Genomic DNA, 26,370 nt, shown 5'->3' on the forward strand with positions numbered 1-26,370 from the left:
TCTAAACTCAAAAACTTGTACACTTATAAACTCTAAACTCATAAACTCTGAGTGTGTGTGTGTGTGTGTGTGTGTGTGTGTGTCTGAGTGAGTGTGTGAGCGAGGTAGTCTGTGTGAGTGTGTGTGTGTGTGTGTGTGTGTGTGTGTGCGTGTGTGTGTGTGTGTGTGTGTTTGTTTGTATCTATCTAACTTATTTATATATCTATCATAAACTTCAAACTACTTTAAACTACTTTAAACTTCAAACCAATTTAAACTTCTTAAGTTTAAAGCTCCCAGCTCCCAAGCAACTCCATAGCAACCAAACTTGAGTACCCTAGCAACCGTTTTGCAAGACCTATATCTCTGTATCAGAACATCGTATAGAGATGAGGCTTGGCTCTTTTGACTCATGCTAGCAAACAGCACTTCCAACATGCTACATATGCTAGCAGTGAATAGCTACATGCTAATAGCGATTAGTTAAGTGTTAAATCATGCCAAGATCATGCTAAGAACTCTATAAAAACTCCATAGTAACCATCTGTGATAACTACCAACCACCTAGTAACACCATATCAACCGCCCTGAATACCATAGCAACCCCCCAGAACACCCTAGCAACCGCCTAGCAACCACCCAAAAGACCCTAGCAACCACCCAGAACACCGTAGCAACCACCCAAAAGACCCTAGCAACCACCCAAAAGACCCTAGCAACCGCCTAGCAACCACCCAAAAGATCCTAGCAACCACCCAAAAGACCCTAGCAACCGCCTAGCAACCACCCAAAAGACCCTAGCAACCACCCAAAAGACCCTAGCAACCACCCAGAATACCCTAGCAACCACCCAAAACAGCCTAGCAACCACCCAGAACACCCTGGCCACCACCTAGCAACCACCCAGAATACCTTAGCAACGCCTAGCAACACCATAGCAACCACCCATAACACCCTAGCAACTGCCTAGCAACCACCCAAAACACCCTAGCAACCACCCAAAAGACCCTAGCAACCGCCTAGCAACCACCCAAAACCGCCTAGCAACCACCCAAAACACCCTAGCAACCGCCTAGCAACCACCCAAAAGACCCTAGCAACCACCCAAAATATCCTAGCAACCACCCAGAACACCCTAGCAACCGCCTAGCAACCACAAAAAAGACCCTGGCAACCGCCTAGCAACCACCCAAAACACCCTAGCAACCACCCAAAATACACTAGCAACCGCCTAGCAACCACCCAGAATACCTTAGCAACCGCCTAGCAACACCATAGCGACCACCCATAACATCCTAACAACCGCCTAGCAAAAAACTTTCCGGTCCAAACTTTCTCAAGCCAACTTAAAGTTTGTCTCGACGAACTTTCGCATCTAGTTAAGTTGGCTTGAGAGAGCCAACATATTGAAATCCTATTTAAACTTATTATTATTATTATTATTATTATTCTGAGACTAAAATTTCTATATGAAACTCGTCCTAGAGCTTTAACTCTACGTACTCCAAACTCGGCTCAGACACTCAAACTTTTCTGACTAAGTGTGCTATCTATTTTCAGACTGATCGGACTTACGGTTTTCCTAAAAATGACGATCAAAACTCGGAAAAACTCCCATTGACTTAACATTGGGCATTCTAAAAAAATTCAAACTCACCAACCGACAAAAATTTAAATCTAAATCCCTTGAAAACTAATTCAAACTGCCATTCTATATATATTAGCCAATGAAACTCATTTAAACTCTAATCTCATACACTTATAAACTAATTAACTTATAAACTCATGAATTCATAAACTTATGAACTCTTAAACTCATAAATTAATAAACTCTGAACTCTTAATCTCATTTAAACTTATAAACTCTAAACTGATTTAAACTTATAAACTCAAAACTCAAGAACTCATACACTTATAAACTCATCAATTTATACACTTATAAACTCTAAACTCAGACACACACACTGAGTTTATGAGTGAGTGTGTGAGCGAGTTAGTGTGTGTGTGTGTGTGTGTGTGTGTGTGTGTGTGTGTGTGTGTGTGTCTGTGTGTGTGTGTGTGTGTGTGTTTGTGTGTGTGTGTGTGTGTGTGTCTATCTAACTTATTTATCTATCTGTCAAACTTCAAACTACTGTAAACTACTGTAAACTTCAAACCACTATAAACTTCTTAAGTTTAAATCTCCAGCTCCCAAGCAACTCCATAGCAACCAAACTCGAGTACCCTAGCAACCGTTTTGTAAGACCTATATCTCTGTATCAGAACATCGTATAGAGATGAGGTTTGGCTCTTTTGACTCATGCTAGCAAACAGCACTTCCAACATACTACACATGCTAGCAGTGAATAGCTACATGCTAATAGTGATTAGTTAAGTGTTAAATCATGCCAAGATCATGCTAAGAACTCTATAAAAACTTCATAGTAACCATCTGTGACAACTACCAGCCACCTATTAACACCATATCAACCGCCCTGAATACCTTAGCAACCGCCTAGCAACACCATAACAACCACCCATAACACCCTAGCAACCGCCTATCAACCACCCAGAACAGCCTAGCAACCACCCATAACACCCTAGCAACCGCCTAGCAACCACCCAGAACACCCTAGCAACCACCTAGCAACCACCCATAAGACCCTAGCAACCGCCTAGCAACCACCCAAAACACCTTAGCAACGACCCAAAACACCCTAGCAACCACCCAGAATACCCTAGCAACCACCCAAAAACCCTAGCAACTGCCTAGCAACCACCCAAAAGACCCTAGCAACCACCCAAAACACCCTAGCAACCACCCAGAATACCCTAGCAACCGCCTAGCAACCACCCAAAACACCCTAGCAACCACTCAAAATATCCTAGCAACCGCCTAGCAACCACCCAAAACACCCTAGCAACCACCCAAAACACCCTAGCAACCACCCAGAATACCCTAGTAACCACCCAAAACACCCTAGCAACCACCCAAAAGACCCTAGCAACCGCCTAGCAACCACCCAAAAGACCCTAGCAACCACCCAAAATATCCTAGCAACCGCCTAGCAACCACCCAAAACACCCTAGCAACCACCCAAAACACCCTAGCAACCACCCAGAATACCCTAGCAACCACCCAAAACACCCTAGGAACCACCCAGAATACCCTAACAACCACCCAAAACACCCTAGCAACCACCCAGAATACCCTAGCAACCGCCTAGCAACCACCCAAAACACCCTAGCAACCACCCAGAATACCCTAACAACCACCCAAAACACCCTAGCAACCACCCAGAATACCCTAGCAACTGCCTAGCAACCACCCAAAACACCCTAGCAACCACCCAAAATACCCTAGCAACCGCCTAGCAACCACCCAAAACACCCTAGCAACCACCCAAAATACCCTAGCAACCGCCTAGCAACCACCCAGAAGACCCTAGCAACCACCCAAAATATCCTAGCAACCACCCAAAAGACCCTAGCAACCGCCTAGCAACCACCCAAAAGACCCTAGCAACCACCCAAAATATCCTAGCAACCGCCTAGCAACCACCCAAAACACCCTAGCAACCACCCAAAACACCCTAGCAACTACCCAAAACACCCAAAACACCCTAGCAACCACCCAAAACACCGTAGCAACCACCCAGAATACCCTAGCAACCACCCAAAAACCCTAGCAACCGCCTAGCAACCACCCAAAAGACCCTAGCAACCGCCTAGCAACCACCCAAAACACCCTAGCAACCACCCAGAATACCCTAGCAACCCCCTAGCAACCACCCAAAATACCCTAGCAACCGCCTAGCAACACCATAGCGACCACCCATAACATCCTAGCAACCGCCTAGCAAAAAAACGTTCTGGTCCAAACTTTCTCAAGCCAACTTAAAGTTTGTCTCGACGAACTTTCGCATCTAGTTATTATTATTATTCTGAGACTAAAATTTCTATATGAAACTCGTCCTAGAGCTTTAACTCTACATACTCCAAACTCGGCTCAGACACTCAAACTTTTCTGACTAAGTGTGCTATCTATTTTCAGACTGATCGGACTTACGGTTTTCCTAAAAATGACGATCAAAACTCGGAAAAACTCCCATTGACTTAACATTGGGCATTCTAAAAAAATTCAAACTCACCAACCGACAAAAATTTAAATCTAAATCCCTTGAAAACTAATTCAAACTGCCATTCTATATATATTAGCCAATGAAACTCATTTAAACTAATAAACTCTAATCTCATACACTTATAAACTAATTAACTTAAATTTAATAACTAATTAACTAATAAACTCATGAATTCATAGACTTATGAACTCTTAAACTCATAAATTAATAAATTCTGAACTCTAAACTCATTTAAACTTATAAACTCTAAACTCAAAAACTTGTACACTTATAAACTCTAAACTCATAAACTCTGAGTGTGTGTGTGTGTGTGTGTCTGAGTGAGTGTGTGAGCGAGGTAGTCTGTGTGAGTGTGTGTGTGTGTGTGTGTGTGTGTGTGTGTGTGTGTGTGTGTGTGTTTGTTTGTTTGTATCTATCTAACTTATTTATATATCTATCATAAACTTCAAACTACTTTAAACTACTTTAAACTTCAAACCAATTTAAACTTCTTAAGTTTAAAGCTCCCAGCTCCCAAGCAACTCCATAGCAACCAATTTTTGAGTACCCTAGCAACCGTTTTGTAAGACCTATATCTCTGTATCAGAACATCGTATAGAGATGAGGTTTGGCTCTTTTGACTCATGCTAGCAAACAGCACTTCCAACATGCTACACATGCTAGCAGTGAATAGCTACATGCTAATAGTGATTAGTTAAGTGTTAAATCATGCCAAGATCATGCTAAGAACTCTATAAAAACTCCATAGTAACCATCTGTGACAACTACCAGCCACCTAGTAACACCATATCAACCGCCCTGAATACCTTAACAACCGCCTAGCAACACCATAGCAACCACCCAGAACACCCTAGCAACCGCCTAGCAACACCATAGCAACCACCCAGAATACCCTAGCAACACCATAGCAACCACCTAGAATACCCTAGCAACCGCCTAGCAACACCATAGCAACCACCCAGAACACCCTAGCAACTGCCTAGCAACACCATAGCAACCACCCAGAACACCCTAGCAACCGCCTAGCAACCACCCAAAACACCCTAGCAACCACCCAAAACACCCTAGCAACCATCTAGCAACCACCCAAAAGACCCTAGCAACCACCCAAAAGACCCTAGCAACCGCCTAGCAACCACCCAAAATATCCTAGCAACCACCCAAAAGACCCTAGCAACCGCCTAACAACCACCCAAAAGACCCTAGCAACCACCAGAAATATCCTAGCAACCGCCTAGCAACCACCCAGAATATCCTAGCAACCACCCAAAACAGCCTAGCAACCACCCAGAACACCCTAGCAACCGCCTAGCAACCACCCAAAAGACCCTAGCAACCGCCTAGCAACCACCCAGAACACCCTAGCAACACCCAAAAGACCCCTAGCAACCACCCAAAAGACCCTAGCAACCGCCTAGCAACCACCCAAAACACCCTAGCAACCACCCAAAACACCCTAGCAACCGCTTAGCAACCACCCAAAAGACCCTAGCAACAACCCAGAATAACCTAGCAACCACCCAGAACACCCTAGCCACCACCCAGCAACCACCCAGAATACCTTAGCAACGCCTAGCAACACCATAGCAACCACCCATAACACCCTAGCAACTGCCTAGCAACCACCCAGAACACCCTAGCAACCACCCAAAATACCTTAGCAACCGCCTAGCTACACCATAGCAACCACCCATAACACCCTAGCAACTGCATAGCAACCACCCAGAACATCCTAGCAACCACCCAAAATACCCTAGCAACCGCCTAGCAACCACCCAAAAGACCCTAGCAACCACCCAAAACACCCTAGCAACCGCCTAGCAACCACCCAAAAGACCCTAGCAACCACCCAAAAGACCCTAGCAACCGCCTAGCAACCACCCAAAAGACCCTAGCAACCACCAAAAATATCCTAGCAACCACCCAGAACACCCTAGCAACCACCTAGCAACCACACAAAAGACCCTAGCAACCGCCTAGCAACCACCCAAAACACCCTAGCAACCACCCAAAATACCCTAGCAACCGCCTAGCAACCACCCAGAATACCTTAGCAACACCATAGCGACCACCCATAACATCCTAACAACCGCCTAGCAAAAAACGTTCCGGTCCAAACTTTCTCAAGCCAACTTAAAGTTTGTCTCGACGAACTTTCGCATCTAGTTAAGTTGGCTTGAGAAAGCCAACTTACTGATATTGTACTTAAACTTATTATTATTATTATTATTCTTCTGAGACTAAAAAATTCTATATGTAACTCCTCCTAGAGCTTTAACTCTACATACTCCAAACTCGGCTCAGACACTCAAACTTTTCTGACTAAGTGTGCTATCTATTTTCAGACTGATCGGACTTACGGTTTTCCTAAAAATGACGATCAAAACTCGAAAAAACTCATTCAAAAACTCCCATTGACTTACATTGGGGAGTTCTAAAAAATTCAAACCGACAAAAATTTAAATCTAAACACCTTGAAGACTAAACCAAACTGCCGTTCTATATACTATATGAGCCATTGAGACTCATTTAAACAAATAAACTCATCCATCTATCTACTTCAAACTACTTTAAACTTTAAACTATCTATCTATCTATCTCTTTTTAACTAATCCATCTTTCTTTCTAACTTATCCATCTTTCTTTCTAATTAATCTATCTTTCTTTCTAACTAATCCATCTTTCTTTCTTTCTTTCTTTCTTTCTTTCTAATCTATCTATCTTTCTTTCTAACTTATTCATCTTTCTTTCTCTCTAATTAATCTATCTTTCTAACTAATCCATCTTTCTTTCTTTCTTTCTTTCTTTCTTTCTTTCTTTCTAACTAACTAATATTTCCTTCATTCTTTCTAACTAATCTATCTTTCTTTCTTTCTTTCTAACTACTCTCTTTCTTTCTTTCTTTCTTTCTTTCTTTCTTTCTTTCTAACTAATCTTTCTTTCTAACCTTTTTATCTTTCTAACCTATCTTTCTTTCTTTCTTTCTAACTAATCTTTCCTTCATTCTTTTCTAACTGATCTTTCTTTCTTTCTTTCTTTCTTACTACTCTTTTTCTTTCTCTTTCTTTCTTTCTTTCTTTCTTTCTTTCTTTCTAACTTATCCATCTTTCTTTCTTTCTAATTAATCTATCTTTCTTTCTAACTAATCCATCTTTCTTTCTTTTGTTCTTTCTTTCTTTCTTTCTTTCTTTCTTTCTTTCTTTCTTTCTTTCTTTCTTTCTAACCTTTTTATCTTTCTAACCTATCTTTCTTTCTTTCTTACTAATCTTTCCTTCATTCTTTCTAACTAATCTTTCTCTTTCTTTCTTTCTTTTTCTTTCTTTCTTTCTTTCTTTCTTTCTTTCTTTCTTTCTTTCTTTCTTTCTTTCTTTCTTTCTAACTACTCTTTTTCTTTCTTTCTTTCTTTCTTTCTTTCTTTCTTTCTTTCTTTCTTTCTTTCTTTCTTTCTTTCTTTCTAACTAACTAATCTTTCCTTCATTCTTTCTAACTAATCTTTCTCTCTTTCTTTCTTTCGAACTAATCTTTCTTTCTAACCTTTTTATCTTTCTAACCTATCTTTCTTTCTTTCTTTGTGTTAAATAATGCCAAGATCATGCTAAGAACTCTATAAAAACTCCATAGTAACCATCTGTGACAACTAACCAACCACTCAAAATACTTTAAACTACTTTTAAATACTTTAAACTTCAAACTACTTTAAACTTCAAACTACTTTAAACTTCAAACTACTTCAAACTAATTTAAACTTCAAACTTCTTCAAACTTTCTGGTCCGACTTTATCAAGCCAACTTAAAGTTTGTCTCGACGAACTTTCGCATCTAGTTAAGTTGGCTTGAGAAAGCCAACTTACTGATATTGTACTTAAACTTATTATTCTTCTGAGACTAAAAATTTCTATATGTAACTCCTCCTAGAGCTTTAACTCTACATACTCCAAACTCGGCTCAGACACTCAAACTTTTCTGACTAAGTGTGCTATCTATTTTCAGACTGATCGGACTTACGGTTTTCCTAAAAATGACGATCAAAACTCGAAAAAACTCATTCAAAAACTCCCATTGACTTACATTGGGGAGTTCTAAAAAATTCAAACCGACAAAAATTTAAATCTAAACACCTTGAAGACTAAACCAAACTGCCGTTCTATATACTATATGAGCCATTGAGACTCATTTAAACAAATAAACTCATCAATCTATCTACTTCAAACTACTTTAAACTTTAAACTATCTATCTATCTCTTTTTAACTAATCCATCTTTCTTTCTAACTTATCCATCTTTCTTTCTAATTAATCTATCTTTCTTTCTAACTAATCCATCTTTCTTTCTTTCTTTCTTTCTAATCTATCTATCTTTCTTTCTAACTTATTCATCTTTCTTTCTCTCTAATTAATCTATCTTTCTCTCTAACTAATCCATCTTTCTTTCTTTCTTTCTTTCTTTCTTTCTTTCTAACTAACTAATATTTCCTTCATTCTTTCTAACTAATCTATCTTTCTTTCTTTCTTTCTTTCTTTCTAACTACTCTCTTTCTTTCTTTCTTTCTATCTTTCTTTCTTTCTAACTAATCTTTCTTTCTAACCTTTTTATCTTTCTAACCTATCTTTCTTTCTTTCTTTCTAACTAATCTTTCCTTCATTCTTTTCTAACTGATCTTTCTTTCTTTCTTTCTTTCTTACTACTCTTTTTCTTTCTCTTTCTTTCTTTCTTTCTTTCTAACTAATCTTTCCTTCATTCTTTTCTAACTGATCTTTCTTTCTTTCTTTCTTTCTTACTACTCTTTTTCTTTCTCTTTCTTTCTTTCTTTCTTTCTTTCTTTCTTTCTTTCTTTCTTTCTTTCTTTCTTTCTAACTTATCCATCTTTCTTTCTTTCTAATTAATCTATCTTTCTTTCTAACTAATCCATCTTTCTTTCTTTTGTTCTTTCTTTCTTTCTTTCTTTCTTTCTAACCTTTTTATCTTTCTAACCTATCTTTCTTTCTTTCTTACTAATCTTTCCTTCATTCTTTCTAACTAATCTTTCTCTTTCTTTCTTTCTTTCTTTCTTTCTTTCTTTCTTTCTAACTACTCTTTTTCTTTCTTTCTTTCTTTCTTTCTTTCTTTCTTTCTAACTTTCTTTCTAACTAACTAATCTTTCCTTCATTCTTTCTAACTAATCTTTCTCTCTTTCTTTCTTTCTAACTACTCTTTTTCTTTCTTTCTTTCTTTCTTTCTTTCTTTCTTTCTTTCTTTCTTTCTTTCTTTCTAACTAATCTTTCTTTCTAACCTTTTTATCTTTCTAACCTATCTTTCTTTCTTTCTAACTAACTAATCTTTCCTTCATTCTTTCTAACTAATCTTTTTCTTTCTTTCTTTCTTTCTTTCTTTCTTTCTTTCTTTCTTTCTTTCTTTCTTTCTTTCTAACTACTCTTTTTCTTTCTTTCTTTCTTTCTTTCTTTCTTTCTTTCTTTCTTTCTTTCTTTCTTTCGAACTAATCTTTCTTTCTAACCTTTTTATCTTTCTAACCTATCTTTCTTTCTTTCTTTGTGTTAAATAATGCCAAGATCATGCTAAGAACTCTATAAAAACTCCATAGTAACCATCTGTGACAACTAACCAACCACTCAAAATACTTTAAACTACTTTTAAATACTTTAAACTTCAAACTACTTTAAACTTCAAACTACTTTAAACTTCAAACTACTTCAAACTAATTTAAACTTCAAACTAATTTAAACTTCAAACTTCTTCAAACTTTCTGGTCCGACTTTATCAAGCCAACTTAAAGTTTGTCTCGACGAACTTTCGCATCTAGTTATTATTATTATTCTGAGACTAAAATTTCTATATTAAACTCCTCCTAGAGCTTTAACTCTACATACTCCAAACTCGGCTCAGACACTCAAACTTTTCTGACTAAGTGTGCTATCTATTTTCAGACTGATCGGACTTACGGTTTTCCTAAAAATGACGATCAAAACTCGGAAAAACTCCCATTGACTTAACATTGGGCATTCTAAAAAAATTCAAACTCACCAACCGACAAAAATTTAAATCTAAATCCCTTGAAAACTAATTCAAACTGCCATTCTATATATATTAGCCAATGAAACTCATTTAAACTAATAAACTCTAATCTCATACACTTATAAACTAATTAACTTAAATTTAATAACTAATTAACTAATAAACTCATGAATTCATAGACTTATGAACTCTTAAACTCATAAATTAATAAATTCTGAACTCTAAACTCATTTAAACTTATAAACTCTAAACTCAAAAACTTGTACACTTATAAACTCTAAACTCATAAACTCTGAGTGTGTGTGTGTGTGTGTGTGTGTGTCTGAGTGAGTGTGTGAGCGAGGTAGTCTGTGTGTGTGTGTGTGTGTGTGTGTGTGTGTGTGTTTGTTTGTATCTATCTAACTTATTTATATATCTATCATAAACTTCAAACTACTTTAAACTACTTTAAACTTCAAACCAATTTAAACTTCTTAAGTTTAAAGCTCCCAGCTCCCAAGCAACTCCATAGCAACCAAACTTGAGTACCCTAGCAACCGTTTTGCAAGACCTATATCTCTGTATCAGAACATCGTATAGAGATGAGGTTTGGCTCTTTTGACTCATGCTAGCAAACAGCACTTCCAACATGCTACATATGCTAGCAGTGAATAGCTACATGCTAATAGCGATTAGTTAAGTGTTAAATCATGCCAAGATCATGCTAAGAACTCTATAAAAACTCCATAGTAACCATCTGTGATAACTACCAACCACCTAGTAACACCATAGCAACCACCCAGAACACCCTAGCAACCACCTAGTAACCACCCAGAATACCCTAGCAACACCATAGCAACCACCAAAACACCCTAGCAACCACCTAGCAACATCATAGCGACCACCCAGAATACCCTAGCAACACCATAGCAACCACCAAAACACCCTAGCAACCACCTAGCAACATCATAGCGACCACCCAGAATACCCTAGCAACACCATAGCAACCACCAAAACACCCTAGCAACCACCTAGCAACATCATAGCAACCACCCAGAACACCCTAGCAACTGCCTAGCAACACCATAGCAACCACCAAAACACCCTAGCAACCGCCTAGCAACATCATAGCAACCACCCAGAACACCCTAGCAACCGCCTAGCAACCACCCAAAACACCCTAGCAACCGCCTAGCAACCACCCAGAATACCCTAGCAACCACCTAGCAACACCATAGCAACCACCCAGAACACCCTAACAACCGCCTAGCAACCACCGAGAACACCCTAGCAACCACCCAGAATACCCTAGCAACCACCTAGCAACACCATAGCAACCACCCAGAAGACCCTAGCAACCGCTTAGCAACCACCCAGAATACCCTAGCAACCGCCTAGGAACACCATAGCAACCACCCAGAACACCCTAGCAACCCACTAGAAAACCCCCAACAACTTTTTAACTGTAAACTACTTTAAACTTTAAACTACTTTAAACTTCAAACTGATTTAAACTTTAGACTAATTTAAAATTTAAACTACTTTAAACTTCAAACTTCTTTAAACTTTAAACTACTTTAAACTTCAAACTGATTTAAACTTTAGACTAATTTAAAATTTAAACTACTTTAAACTTCAAACTTCTTTAAACTTTAAACTAAATTAAACTTCAAACTTCTTTAAACTTTAAACTAAATTAAACTTCTAACTACTTTAAACTTCAAACTTTCCGGTCCAAACTTTCTCAAGCCAACTTAAAGTTTGTCTCGACGAACTTTTTAATCTAGTTAAGTTGGCTTGAGAGAGCCAACATATTGAAATCCTATTTAAACTTATTAAGTTGGCTTGAGAGAGCCAACATATTGAAATCCTATTTAAACTTATTATTATTATTATTATTATTATTCTGAGACTAAAATTTCTATATGAAACTCGTCCTAGAGCTTTAACTCTACGTACTCCAAACTCGGCTCAGACACTCAAACTTTTCTGACTAAGTGTGCTATCTATTTTCAGACTGATCGGACTTACGGTTTTCCTAAAAATGACGATCAAAACTCGGAAAAACTCCCATTGACTTAACATTGGGCATTCTAAAAAAATTCAAACTCACCAACCGACAAAAATTTAAATCTAAATCCCTTGAAAACTAATTCAAACTGCCATTCTATATATATTAGCCAATGAAACTCATTTAAACTAATAAACTCTAATCTCATACACTTATAAACTAATTAACTTAAATTTAATAACTAATTAACTAATAAACTCATGAATTCATAGACTTATGAACTCTTAAACTCATAAATTAATAAATTCTGAACTCTAAACTCATTTAAACTTATAAACTCTCAACTCAAAAACTTGTACACTTATAAACTCTAAAAAAATAATAAATAAAAACTCCATAGTAACCATCTGTGACAACTACCAACCACCTAGTAACACCATATCAAACGCCCTGAATACCATAGCAACCACCCAGAACACCCTAGCAACCGCCTAGCAACCACCCAGAACACCCTAGCAACCACCCAAAATACCTTAGAACACCCTAGCAACACCATAGCAACCACTCAGAACACCCTAGCAACCACCCAAAATACCTTAGAACACCCTAGCAACACCATAGCAACCACTCAGAACACCCTAGCAACTGCCTAACAACCACCCAGAACACCCTAGCAACCACCCAAAATACCTTAGAACACCCTAGCAACACCATAGCAACCACCCAGAACACCCTAGCAACCACCCAAAATACCTTAGGACACCCTAGCAACACCATAGCAACCACTCAGAACACCGTAGCAACTGCCTAACAACCACCCAGAACACTCTAGCAACCACCCAAAATACCCTAGCAACTGCCTAGCAACCACCCAGACCACCCTAGCAACCACCCAAAACAGCCTAGCAACCACCCAGAACACCCTAGCAACCACCCAAAATACCTTAGAACACCCTAGCAACACCATAGCAACCACTCAGAACACCCTAGCAACTGCCTAACAACCACCCAGAACACCCTAGCAACCACCCAAAATACCTTAGAACACCCTAGCAACACCATAGCAACCACCCAGAACACCCTAGCAACCACCCAAAATACCTTAGGACACCCTAGCAACACCATAGCAACCACTCAGAACACCGTAGCAACTGCCTAACAACCACCCAGAACACTCTAGCAACCACCCAAAATACCCTAGCAACTGCCTAGCAACCACCCAGACCACCCTAGCAACCACCCAAAACAGCCTAGCAACCACCCAGAACACCCTAGCAACCACCCAAAACACCCTAGCAACCGCCTAGCAACCACCCAAAAGACCCTAGCAACCACCCAAAATATCTTAGCAACCACCCAAAACACCCTAGCAACCACCCATAACACCCTAGCAACTGCCTAGCAACCACCCAGAACACCCTAGTAACCACCCAAAATACCCTAGCAACCACCCAAAAGACCCTAGCAACCACCCAAAACACCCTAGCAACCGCCTAGCAACCACCCAAAAGACCCTAGCAACCGCCTAGCAACCACCCAAAAGACCCTAGCAACCACCAAAAATATCCTAGCAACCGCCTAGCAACCACCCAGAACACCCTAGAAACCACCTAGCAACACAATAGCAACCACCCAGAACACCCTAGCAACCGCCTAGCAACCACCCAGAATACCCTAGCAACACCATAGCAACCGCCTAGCAACCAACCAGAATACCCTAGCAACCACCTAGCAACACAATAGCAACCACCCATAATACCCTAGCAACTGCCTAGCAACAACATAGCAACGACCCAGAACACCCTAGCAACAGCCTAGCAACTTTTTAACTTTAAACTACTTGAAACTTTAAACTGCTTTAAACTTCAAACTAATTTAAATTTTAAACTACTTTGAACTTCAAACTACTTTAAACGTCGAAGTACTTTAAACTTCAAACTACTTACAACTACTTTAAACTTAAAACTACTTTAAACTTAAAACTACTTTAAACTTAAAACTACTTTAAACTTTAAACTACTTTAAACTTTAAACTAAATTAAATTTCAAACTTCTTTAAACTTTAAACTAAATTAAACTTCAAACTACTTTAATCTTCAAACTACTTTAAACTTCAAACTTTCCGGTCCAAACTTTCTCAAGCCAACTTAAAGTTTGTCTCGACGAACTTTTTAATCTAGTTATTATTATTATTATTATTATTCTGAGACTAAAATTTCTATATGAAACTCGTCCTAGAGCTTTAACTCTACGTACTCCAAACTCGGCTCAGACACTCAAACTTTTCTGACTAAGTGTGCTATCTATTTTCAGACTGATCGGACTTACGGTTTTCCTAAAAATGACGATCAAAACTCGGAAAAACTCCCATTGACTTAACATTGGGCATTCTAAAAAAATTCAAACTCACCAACCGACAAAAATTTAAATCTAAATCCCTTGAAAACTAATTCAAACTGCCATTCTATATATATTAGCCAATGAAACTCATTTAAACTAATAAACTCTAATCTCATACACTTATAAACTAATTAACTTAAATTTAATAACTAATTAACTAATAAACTCATGAATTCATAGACTTATGAACTCTTAAACTCATAAATTAATAAATTCTGAACTCTAAACTCATTTAAACTTATAAACTCTCAACTCAAAAACTTGTACACTTATAAACTCTAAAAAAAATAATAAATAAAAACTCCATAGTAACCATCTGTGACAACTACCAACCACCTAGTAACACCATATCAAACGCCCTGAATACCATAGCAACCACCCAGAACACCCTAGCAACCGCCTAGCAACCACCCAGAACACCCTAGCAACCACCCAAAATACCTTAGAACACCCTAGCAACACCATAGCAACCACTCAGAACACCCTAGCAACCACCCAAAATACCTTAGAACACCCTAGCAACACCATAGCAACCACTCAGAACACCCTAGCAACTGCCTAACAACCACCCAGAACACCCTAGCAACCACCCAAAATACCTTAGAACACCCTAGCAACACCATAGCAACCACCCAGAACACCCTAGCAACCACCCAAAATACCTTAGAACACCATAGCAACACCATAGCAACCACTCAGAACACCCTAGCAACCACCCAAAATACCTTAGGACACCCTAGCAACACCATAGCAACCACTCAGAACACCCTAGCAACTGCCTAACAACCACCCAGAACACCCTAGCAACCACCCAAAATACCTTAGAACACCCTAGCAACACCATAGCAACCACTCAGAAAACCGTAGCAACTGCCTAACAACCACCCAGAACACCCTAGCAACCACCCAAAATACCTTAGAACACCCTAGCAACACCATAGCAACCACTCAGAACACCCTAGCAACCACCCAAAATACCTTAGAACACCCTAGCTACACCATAGCAACCACCCAGAACACCCTAGCAACCACCCAAAATACCTTAGAACACCCTAGCAACACCATAGCAACCACCCAGAACACCCTAGCAACCACCCAAAATACCTTAGGACACCCTAGCAACACCATAGCAACCACTCAGAACACCGTAGCAACTGCCTAACAACCACCCAGAACACTCTAGCAACCACCCAAAATACCCTAGCAACTGCCTAGCAACCACCCAGAACACCCTAGAAACCACCTAGCAACACAATAGCAACCACCCAGAACACCCTAGCAACCGCCTAGCAACCACCCAGAATACCCTAGCAACACCATAGCAACCGCCTAGCAACCAACCAGAATACCCTAGCAACCACCTAGCAACACAATAGCAACCACCCATAATACCCTAGCAACTGCCTAGCAACAACATAGCAACGACCCAGAACACCCTAGCAACAGCCTAGCAACTTTTTAACTTTAAACTACTTGAAACTTTAAACTGCTTTAAACTTCAAACTAATTTAAATTTTAAACTACTTTGAACTTCAAACTACTTTAAACGTCGAAGTACTTTAAACTTCAAACTACTTACAACTACTTTAAACTTAAAACTACTTTAAACTTAAAACTACTTTAAACTTAAAACTACTTTAAACTTTAAACTACTTTAAACTTTAAACTAAATTAAATTTCAAACTTCTTTAAACTTTAAACTAAATTAAACTTCAAACTACTTTAATCTTCAAACTACTTTAAACTTCAAACTTTCCGGTCCAAACTTTCTCAAGCCAACTTAAAGTTTGTCTCGACGAACTTTTTAATCTAGTTATTATTATTCTTCTGAGACTAAAAATTTCTATATGTAACTCCTCCTAGAGCTTTAACTCTACATACTCCAAACTCGGCTCAGACACTCAAACTTTTCTGACTAAGTGTGCTATCTATTTTCAGACTGATCGGACTTACGGTTTTCCTAAAAATGACGATCAAAACTCGAAAAAACTCATTCAAAAACTCCCATTGACTTACATTGGGGAGTTCTAAAAAATTCAAACCGACAAAAATTTAAATCTAAACACCTTGAAGACTAAACCAAACTGCCGTTCTATATACTATATGAGCCATTGAGACTCATTTAAACAAATAAACTCATCCATCTATCTACTTCAAACTACTTTAAACTTTAAACTATCTATCTATCTCTTTTTAACTAATCCATCTTTCTTTCTAACTTATCCATCTTTCTTTCTAATTAATCTATCTTTCTTTCTAACTAATCCATCTTTCTTTCTTTCTTTCTTTCTTTCTTTCTTTCTTTCTAATCTATCTATCTTTCTTTCTAACTTATTCATCTTTCTTTCTCTCTAATTAATCTATCTTTCTCTCTAACTAATCCATCTTTCTTTCTTTCTTTCTTTCTTTCTTTCTAACTAACTAATATTTCCTTCATTCTTTCTAACTAATCTATCTTTCTTTCTTTCTTTCTTTCTTTCTTTCTTTCTTTCTAACTACTCTCTTTCTTTCTTTCTTTCTTTCTTTCTTTCTTTCTAACTAATCTTTCTTTCTAACCTTTTTATCTTTCTAACCTATCTTTCTTTCTTTCTTTCTAACTAATCTTTCCTTCATTCTTTTCTAACTGATCTTTCTTTCTTTCTTTCTTTCTTACTACTCGTTTTCTTTCTCTTTCTTTCTTTCTTTCTTTCTTTCTTTCTTTCTAACTTATCCATCTTTCTTTCTTTCTAATTAATCTATCTTTCTTTCTAACTAATCCATCTTTCTTTCTTTTGTTCTTTCTTTCTTTCTTTCTTTCTTTCTTTCTTTCTTTCTTTCTAACCTTTTTATCTTTCTAACCTATCTTTCTTTCTTTCTTACTAATCTTTCCTTCATTCTTTCTAACTAATCTTTCTCTTTCTTTCTTTCTTTTTCTTTCTTTCTTTCTTTCTTTCTTTCTTTCTTTCTAACTACTCTTTTTCTTTCTTTCTTTCTCTTTCTTTCTTTCTTTCTTTCTTTCTAACTTTCTTTCTAACTAACTAATCTTTCCTTCATTCTTTCTAACTAATCTTTCTCTCTTTCTTTCTTTCTAACTACTCTTTTTCTTTCTTTCTTTCTTTCTTTCTTTCTTTCTTTCTTTCTTTCTAACTAATCTTTCTTTCTAACCTTTTTATCTTTCTAACCTATCTTTCTTTCTTTCTAACTAACTAATCTTTCCTTCATTCTTTCTAACTAATCTTTTTCTTTCTTTCTTTCTTTCTTTCTTTCTTTCTTTCTTTCTTTCTTTCTAACTACTCTTTTTCTTTCTTTCTTTCTTTCTTTCTTTCTTTCTTTCTTTCTTTCTTTCTTTCTTTCGAACTAATCTTTCTTTCTAACCTTTTTATCTTTCTAACCTATCTTTCTTTCTTTCTTTGTGTTAAATAATGCCAAGATCATGCTAAGAACTCTATAAAAACTCCATAGTAACCATCTGTGACAACTAACCAACCACTCAAAATACTTTAAACTACTTTTAAATACTTTAAACTTCAAACTACTTTAAACTTCAAACTACTTTAAACTTCAAACTACTTCAAACTAATTTAAACTTCAAACTAATTTAAACTTCAAACTTCTTCAAACTTTCTGGTCCGACTTTATCAAGCCAACTTAAAGTTTGTCTCGACGAACTTTCGCATCTAGTTTGAATGTGCTCCTCCTGAAATTTGTTTATGAAACATCATGTGTAGATTCCGCCATCGCGTCTGTTATAGAAGATATCGACAGCGCATTAATTTTAAAAGAGGAACAGTGAACCGCGATCGGAAACATGAATGAAAAACATACGTCACTTACTCCGTTGCTCTGATTGGTTGTAGGTCTATCCAATTGAGTGCAGAGGAATTTTTTTTCCTGGTTCGGTTGAAACACGCCCCATAATCAAAGCTCAATGGAGAAGTATCATTCAATCAATATTATTTAATAAAATTGTGTTTTAAAAGGTTAAACATTTCATTTGTAACCATGAATACAAAGCCTCAACCCTTCGCCTTCGCTTACTCTGAGCTCGATTGCTATGTCTGAGGTAAACCACGCCCTCCTCATTACCCTACGCAGGAAGAAATGTAGGAAGAAATAAATGAAGAAATAAATAAATGTAGAAATACATAAATGTATAAATAAATAAATGTAAAAATAAATAAATGTATAAATGAATAAATGTATAAATAAATAAAAGAATAAATAAATAAATATGGAAAAAAATAAATATATACATAAATAAGGAAATAAATGTATAAATAATTATTTATTTTCGTTTTTTTGCTTTTCTATGTATATTTATTTATATATTTATTTATTTATTTATTTATTCTTTTTTACATTTATTTGTATATTTATTTATGTATTTATTTATTTTTAATATTGGCAGCTTTGGCATTCCATAGTGTTGCACGTCATCACGCAACACACACATGACCGGCGTCGGCCAATAGTGAGCCTACGTGGTGACGTGTAACACAGACGTGCTGCGCAAAAACACTACGCAAACCAACTAGACATCCAGAGAGAAGGAAATGAATAGTGGAATAAAGTCGTTATTTTTGTTTGTTTTTGCGCACAAAAAGTATTCTCGTCGCTTGATATACTTAAGATTGAGCCACTGGAGTCACTTGGACTATATTAACGATCTCTTTAATAACTTTTCTGGGCCAGCAAGTTTCGGTCACACTGGAAGCCTATGGAGGAGTGAAACATGGCTCAGATTTCATCAAAAATATCTTAATTTGTGTTCCGAAGATGAACGAAGGTCTTACGCGGTTGGCACAACATGAGGGTGAGTAATTACTGACAGAATTTTAATTTTGGGGTGAACTAACCCTTTAATATTGTTATTATAATATTATACCACTTGCGATTATCAATCTATTATAGTTATGCTGTTAAATTATTGTACTATTGTACTATTCATAGTCACTATTTAATTTATTTTTTATTGTCTATATTCTGTAATTGATATTTCATATTCTATTGCTATTATTATAGTATTACATAAACTATATGCTATAATCAATATATTATTGTACTTATGATATTATATAATTATACTATTCATTACTATTTTATTTGTTTATTTTATTGACTAAACTATTTACTATTACTTCTCACTATCTCATATTTACTATTTGCATTGCACTGTAGTTAGCATATTACCATACCATAATGGATCCATCAGTTATCTTGTTATTGCTAAAATCGAGTCAATGGCAGAAAATGCTTTTTCCACAATAAGAAAACTTGTCAGATAGAAAGTCTGAAACGAAACATCTAAATTTAGTTTCGCATTTATGATTTACAATAGTTTTACTTACTGTCTCTTGTGCGTTGTTTGAGCTCCACTGCTTGTTGATTACAGCCAATAGCCTCTAATATTTCGAGTGTTACAGGAACCGCGTCCTTCAATGTTAAAGTTTTCACCATTAAATCGGCGAGATCTGCAGAGTCTATAACTTTGTCGACTGTACATATTTCGACGTGCGGTTTTTTCTTCCGATCGCACAATTTGCTTTTAAACTTCTTTTGGTTTTCTATCCCAAGATCATCAAAAATTTGACACAGGAGCTCCTTGATGCTCTGACACTTTTCCATTAGTGATGATGGGTCTGTCATGAACGATTCGTTCATTTTTAACAAATATTTACTCGAGAACACCGACTTGTCTGGTCTCCGAGAGTAGCCTATTTCTTCATTTTGTGTTGACCGCGCATGTGCAACATCTTTATGGTCTGTACAGGAAGTGAAGGTGCATCGTCCATAAAAAAAAAATAAAGAAAAAATGGTGCGTCGTCCATTTTTTTTTACACATTTTCACATTTTGTAAGTATAAATTGAAACACAACAATAATTTAAATAAAAAGAAGCAAAAAAAAAGTAAACTTGAAAATAAAGGGCATCACAAACATGTTAAATTAATTTAGCAGAGATAGGCCTTATTTGGGCTTTTCGATTTATTTATTTATTTATTTTTACTTAACAGATTCTAAATACATTTTAAAGGCTGTTTTAAAATGAGTAAAATTGGGTTTTGAGTTACTCCATTTAGTTTGATAATTATGAAATTTTCCTAATAACAAAAACAAATCTATAATATATATATAAGTAAAACAGATGACAAATTTAAGACTAGATTGCAGTTCATTTTAACACAGATCTCATACCAAAAGAAAAATGAACATGGCCTTTAAAAAAATAAGTGCACAATATAGACTCTCTTTCACAATTACAAAAACAGCCATTGTAATCAATATCCAGATGAAAACGCTCTAATGTGTCTTTCACAGGATATATTCTGTGAGAAATTTTAAATGACACTTCTTTGGTTTTATTTGTTGCACAATACCGACTAAGAACTCCCCAAAAATGTCCCCACTCAAACGAGGGAAACGTATTAAACAAATTTAGACGGTGGAGAAGAGATATTAACAAAAAGAGATCTAATTGATTGGTTACTGCATTTATCATTAATTAATTAAATCAAGTAGATTTAAAAACAAATGTTTGGAGACTTTACGTATAAGCAATGTAAAGGAGAAAAAAGGAGAATTTTTTGTATTTTTTTTTAACAAAACGTTTATGATCATGATTTGTACATTTGTCTAAATTCTGGAAAGGGATATTGAATCAGATCATCAGAGCAAAGTTTAAAATAATATTAAAATTAAAGAAATTTTGTCATTCAAATCCTGAGTTTCTATAAAATCTTTTTTTTATGCAAAATAAAGGGCTTTTATTATGTAAGCTCAAAAACCATGGCAACTTTTGCTCTGCAGATGATTTCAGTTTGAGCAGAATATGTTTCTGCAGCTGTTTAAATCTGGCTTGATTTAGGCTAAATTTACAAGACTTGACCCTTGGTCTATATTAAACATTTTTGAACGTTCAAAATATGCAATGATCAATACAGTTCGGTCCAACCAATTAGAAACTCTAATCAGTTTTGTCAGAAATAAAGTAAAAATTTTACAGTGAGCTGGTCTGTTTAAGTTTTCTGGTGCACAGTTATGAAATGGGTTTACATTAACCATGTTAGGTCTCTTGGTAATTTTGAGGCTTATTTGGCACCTTTATGTATGAGGAGAAGATGAATTTGATGATCAGATTCACATAGCGATGGAAAGGGAATGAATGTGCAATACTGTGTTTAAAGTGTATGAATATGAGAGCATGTTCAGTGTGACTCTTGAGATCCATTTCCTCATACTCCTGTTAAAAAAAACTGTACTTCATATTGTTTATTATTAACTCTATTTTTCATTTATACGTTTTATTCATCTTTTGAAAATGTAAAAAAAAGAAAGAAAAAATATGACCCATATAAATTTTCCCACAGCAACTTAAAAATTTCTTTTTAATTGTATGTGGTTATTTTTCCACAGTAATATAAAAAAAAAACATTTCGTAGTAACTCATGTTGTCATAGTAACAGCATCATATGCTAAAACAAGTGTATTACATCAACAGGCATAAATACAGTGGGGACAAAAAAAAAAAAAGGAGATTACGATGTAATTTAAATCTGGATATACAGTTAAAAATTTGGAAAACAGAAACTTATAACATGTACATCTATAAAAATGTACAGTATAATAACAGCGGAGCTGCTCTTTATGCCTCAAACTCTCTCTCAGCATTACTGTGGTGAAGGTCCATTGGGTCCAGACTCCAGTTCATCTACTAGATAAGGTTCGTTCTCCTTCAGCAGTTTGTAGAATTCTGCTTTTACAGAAGCTCCTCCAGAGTCGAGAGAATCAAACAAGAGTCTCATTTTCTTTGGTTGTGGTTCTGCAGCTTTAATTGTTCTCCACGTTTCACCAGTAATCATCTTTTTGCTCTTCAAACTGTCAGCAATCGCCATCACTGATGAAACTCTCTGAATGAGTTCATCTCCGTGTGTGTTCACAAATTCAGCTTCTGATTAAAACAAAAGATGATTTAAGTTAGTCTTCAGAAGAGTGTAAAATATGTGTGAGAATATGTAATAGAAATGTTCAGTGTTAAAATCAGACCTGGGATCCTTCTGTGTTCAGGAGGTTCTACACCTTCACTTGGTGCTATTGATAATAAAAAAAGATATTTAAGATCACTGAGAAATCTGTCACCACAGTCTTTTGAAGTCTCATTCCTTGAAGGAAGTGAACCACTATCCTTCGGAGTACTAGCCTTAAAAGGATAGTTCACACAAAAATGAAAAGTATGTCAATTACTCACACCTCAAGTTGCTCCAAACCTGAAAGACTTTTGTTCATTTTTGAAACACAAATGAATATATTTTTTAATTAAATCTGAGAGCTTTGTGTCCCTCCATTTACTGCTACGCAACTACCACTTTGACACTTTCAAAAAGTTTATAAAGAGTTTGTGAAACTAATTCACATAAATTGAGCGGTTTAGTCCAAAATTTATGAAGAGATAGATGATGAACGGATATAATTTAGGCTAAAATATCTTCACTTGTGTTACGAAGATGAACAAGTCTTATGGATTTGGAATGGCATGAGGGTGAGTGATAACTTTTTTTTAATTTTTGGGGGTGAACTAACCCTTTAGGCTTTATAGGCCACACAACACAAATATGAACAAAGTCTATTGTTCGCTGTTCATGCAAATTAACCTGTTAAAAAAACAATTCACCAACAGTTCTTCAATACAGTAATTGTTATTCTAGTTTTAATATTTGTATTTATTTTAAATTGATCTGTTCCAGTTTAATGCTGTCACTCTAACTGAGATTCTCATTGTTTTGCACCTGATAAATACTGCTGATCACAAAATGAATCAGAAAATGAAAGTAACAGTATCGGACGCGTTCTGGAAAAAGCGGTATCAGTGCATCCCTAGTTAATATCTTGTGTAGCTATTTTGAAGAATAGGCCTACTTTAAAAGTAGCCTAAGCAATTACATTTTTAAATTCTTCTTCTGGTGTTAATTGATGGTCAGCTGGTCTGGTTATTTAAATTCAATTTATTTGTATTAAATTATTGTTTATATATCCCAACTGTGATTGTTTTTTACATGTCTGTGTGAGTATGCTGCAAACTTACTTTCCCTGCGGGGATAAGTTTCATTGTTCCACGGAAATAAAGTGCGGTTTAGTCGAATAAAACGAAAGTGGTTTAAGGTAAAAGACAATATGATTGGTCCATGTACTCCTGCCGCGGAGGCTGTGGAACAAAAAAGGGCGTTTCACAATTTTGTGGCGTTTTAAAACGGGGATAGGTGTTTTTCAACCTCTTTAGCTTATTTGCTCAAATCAAGAGTGAGATTCCCGGAAAAACAATGAGAGAGATTGCAGGCATATGAATGTAAACGGATTGTTGTAAATTATCAGTTGTTTAACGTTTCATTTGTGTGAATTTGCTAGCTCCCTGTTGTAAAAAGATCCAAGGAATCTAAGGGCCGGATCTATACCATACGGGCAATCTGGGCACGTGCCCAGGGGCCCTTGCGCAGAGAGGATGATCGGAGATGACTCCGTGATCGGAGTTTTTTTATTTTTTATTTTTTTTCACGTACGCTGCTACATAAAAATTGTATACACAAGGCTTGGCCTCGATCTTGATAATTATCCAATCAGAATAATAAAAAAAGTGTAGGCCTATATTACATATGATCTCTTATTCATGCAAATGCTTTTAAACAATTCATGTGCGACAAGACAAAAGTGTGACTGAAGTTCATACAATACATTCAATAGAGTGCAAGTGCCCGTCCCCTTTTTCAGCATCGCTGGTTCCGGACGTATTTTTTCTGTATTTTTTCTCATAGTGATTTTAAAATAGTCTTTGTCAAGACATGAAACAAGCAAATCAACTACGAGGAGAATCACAACACTACAAACTTTGATTTTAAGCAAAACATTTTTTTTTTTTAATTAAAATCGGACAAAAAGACAAAGGTACAAGACTGTGTAGCCTACTTAACTGTTTTAGTGAGGGAAAGAATTAAAAACATGAAGCATTGCGAAAAGCATAATCAAATTAATAACGATGGATAAATATAAAACTACTGAATAGGCTATATATTGTGTGTGTGTGTATATATATATATATATATATATATATATATATATATATATATATATATATATAGTATATATTTCAGTATTTTGAGAGGGTATAGGGAGATTACATCATTCGCAATGCTTCATGGGAGTGGGTGGATATAAAGAGCTATTTTGGAGTGTGTTACTTTTTTCGACTCTGATTGGAGTAATTTTCATGGGTAGGCCTAATGTAGTTTTACTTCCTGAACCCGGCTGTTGCACTCTATTATGTTTCCCATTGCAAATAAATATAAACCACACTAACTTGTTACTTGGATGCCTGATTGTACCGTAGTGTTTGCCGACTCTAGAGAGAGAGAGAGAGAAAGCCAAGACCATGTTATTTTAAATTATTATTTAAATTCAATTTGTGCTCCCGCGAGAACTCTGGATTTCCAGAGGCTATAGGCCTAAACCGTGTGTGCATCTTGAGACAAAACAATGGCACTGATATAGGCTATAAGATATGTCAGTGCAAGTTGCTTTCAGTTTAAATAGCTCAAGCACGCATGGTCTAGGACTATAAAGGGGGCGTATGTTTTATAGACATGTTTATTTTAATTTTATTTAAGGCTATTTGTTTTTTAAAACACCATAACTCGTCGACGACCCTTTGTTCATTCATGAAGTCGGCTAAACTACTTTTTTGATTAGGCTATTAACTTTGTATGTAGCTACTTGAAGTTGAGCACATGTGCTACCGTAACGAATTTGCCAAAAGTGGGCAATCTTCTTACTGAGGTTGGATGTGAGAACCCTATGAAACATTGCACATAGCCTACACTTTGTTTATTCATAAGATGAAAATACCGGACATCTTTAAGTAGGCCTAGGCTACATTTTCACGAATGATCTCTATACGAAAACTCAGCCTAGTAGGCTATTCCCAAACCCAATCTTATAAAAAGACTAGGCTACTGTCCAGTTCCACGACTTCAAGCTAAAATAGGCCACTTACTTTATAACTTTATAATTCTAATAGGCAAAGACTGTGCACAATGCATTTCATTTAAAGCAACATACCTGAAGTGTCCACTGTTTTGATCCATTCTCTGAGTTCAGGAGAAAATTCATTCACATCATCGTTTTTCAGCAATTAAAAAAAAAAATCGACAAACATTTTCACCCTTTCCATGGATGATGTCCAGAAGCTTGATAACTCCCTCCCTGGGAACTGTCATAGATTTAAGATCACCGTATTCTGTCGTTGTTATAAGTTCGTGCACTTGAACATGTTGCAAAATATTAATCCAATCCGGTTTAAGCCAACGGATGAGCTTAATTTTGCTTTTCAAAAGGACTTTATCCATTTTTGACAACAGGTTTACGCTATACAACCTTCTACTGACGTGTACAAAATACCAGAGACAGAGTTTACTTTCGTTTTCGATCTGTGCGATGCATTTATTCTATGGGTGAAGATCGTTTCAAAAGAAGGACGGCTGTCTCGACCTTCTGTTAGTTAGTCTATTAGTTTATTTATTTATATGCTTTTTGTTTGCATCTTACAGCACATTATATATCTAATCTCATCCACCAGTAACTTAATTTACAAACCTTGTAAAATGAGGCAGTTTTCTATGAGTTAAAACTGAATTTGTAAAACTATTAGTCTACTAACCATTAGTTAAAAAGCATTATGATGCCTCTGTCTTCAGCAAATTCAACATTTCTGTTTTGTTTTTCAACTTTTCTTTATAAAATATACGAGATTTAACTCATTTTTAAAGTCAGTTATGTAATTTAAAGTAAACATCCATTTTGATTGTACTTAAAGTGTAACTCTCGCCAAATGTATCTTGCATTGCTTGCTA

At 36.3% G+C, this 26,370-nt stretch overlaps 1 protein-coding gene and 1 long non-coding RNA gene across 2 annotated transcripts in view; both read right to left on the reverse strand.

The window, feature by feature from the left end:
* The window catches only part of LOC311291562 (uncharacterized protein), a 178,831-nt gene that overhangs the window by 75,738 nt on the left and 76,723 nt on the right, over nt 1–26,370 (reverse strand).
* On the reverse strand, nt 22,341–25,910 carry LOC311291637. The gene is made up of 3 exons (XR_014627591.1): nt 25,580–25,910; nt 22,520–22,564; nt 22,341–22,424 (listed from the first exon to the last, which is right to left on the reverse strand). It is a non-coding gene; the product is annotated as an uncharacterized lncRNA (long non-coding RNA).

The sequence above is a fragment of the Rutilus rutilus genome (assembly GCF_951802725.1).
Source record: "Rutilus rutilus genome assembly, chromosome: 6".
In the NCBI taxonomy this organism is placed as follows: Eukaryota; Metazoa; Chordata; class Actinopteri; order Cypriniformes; family Leuciscidae; genus Rutilus; species Rutilus rutilus.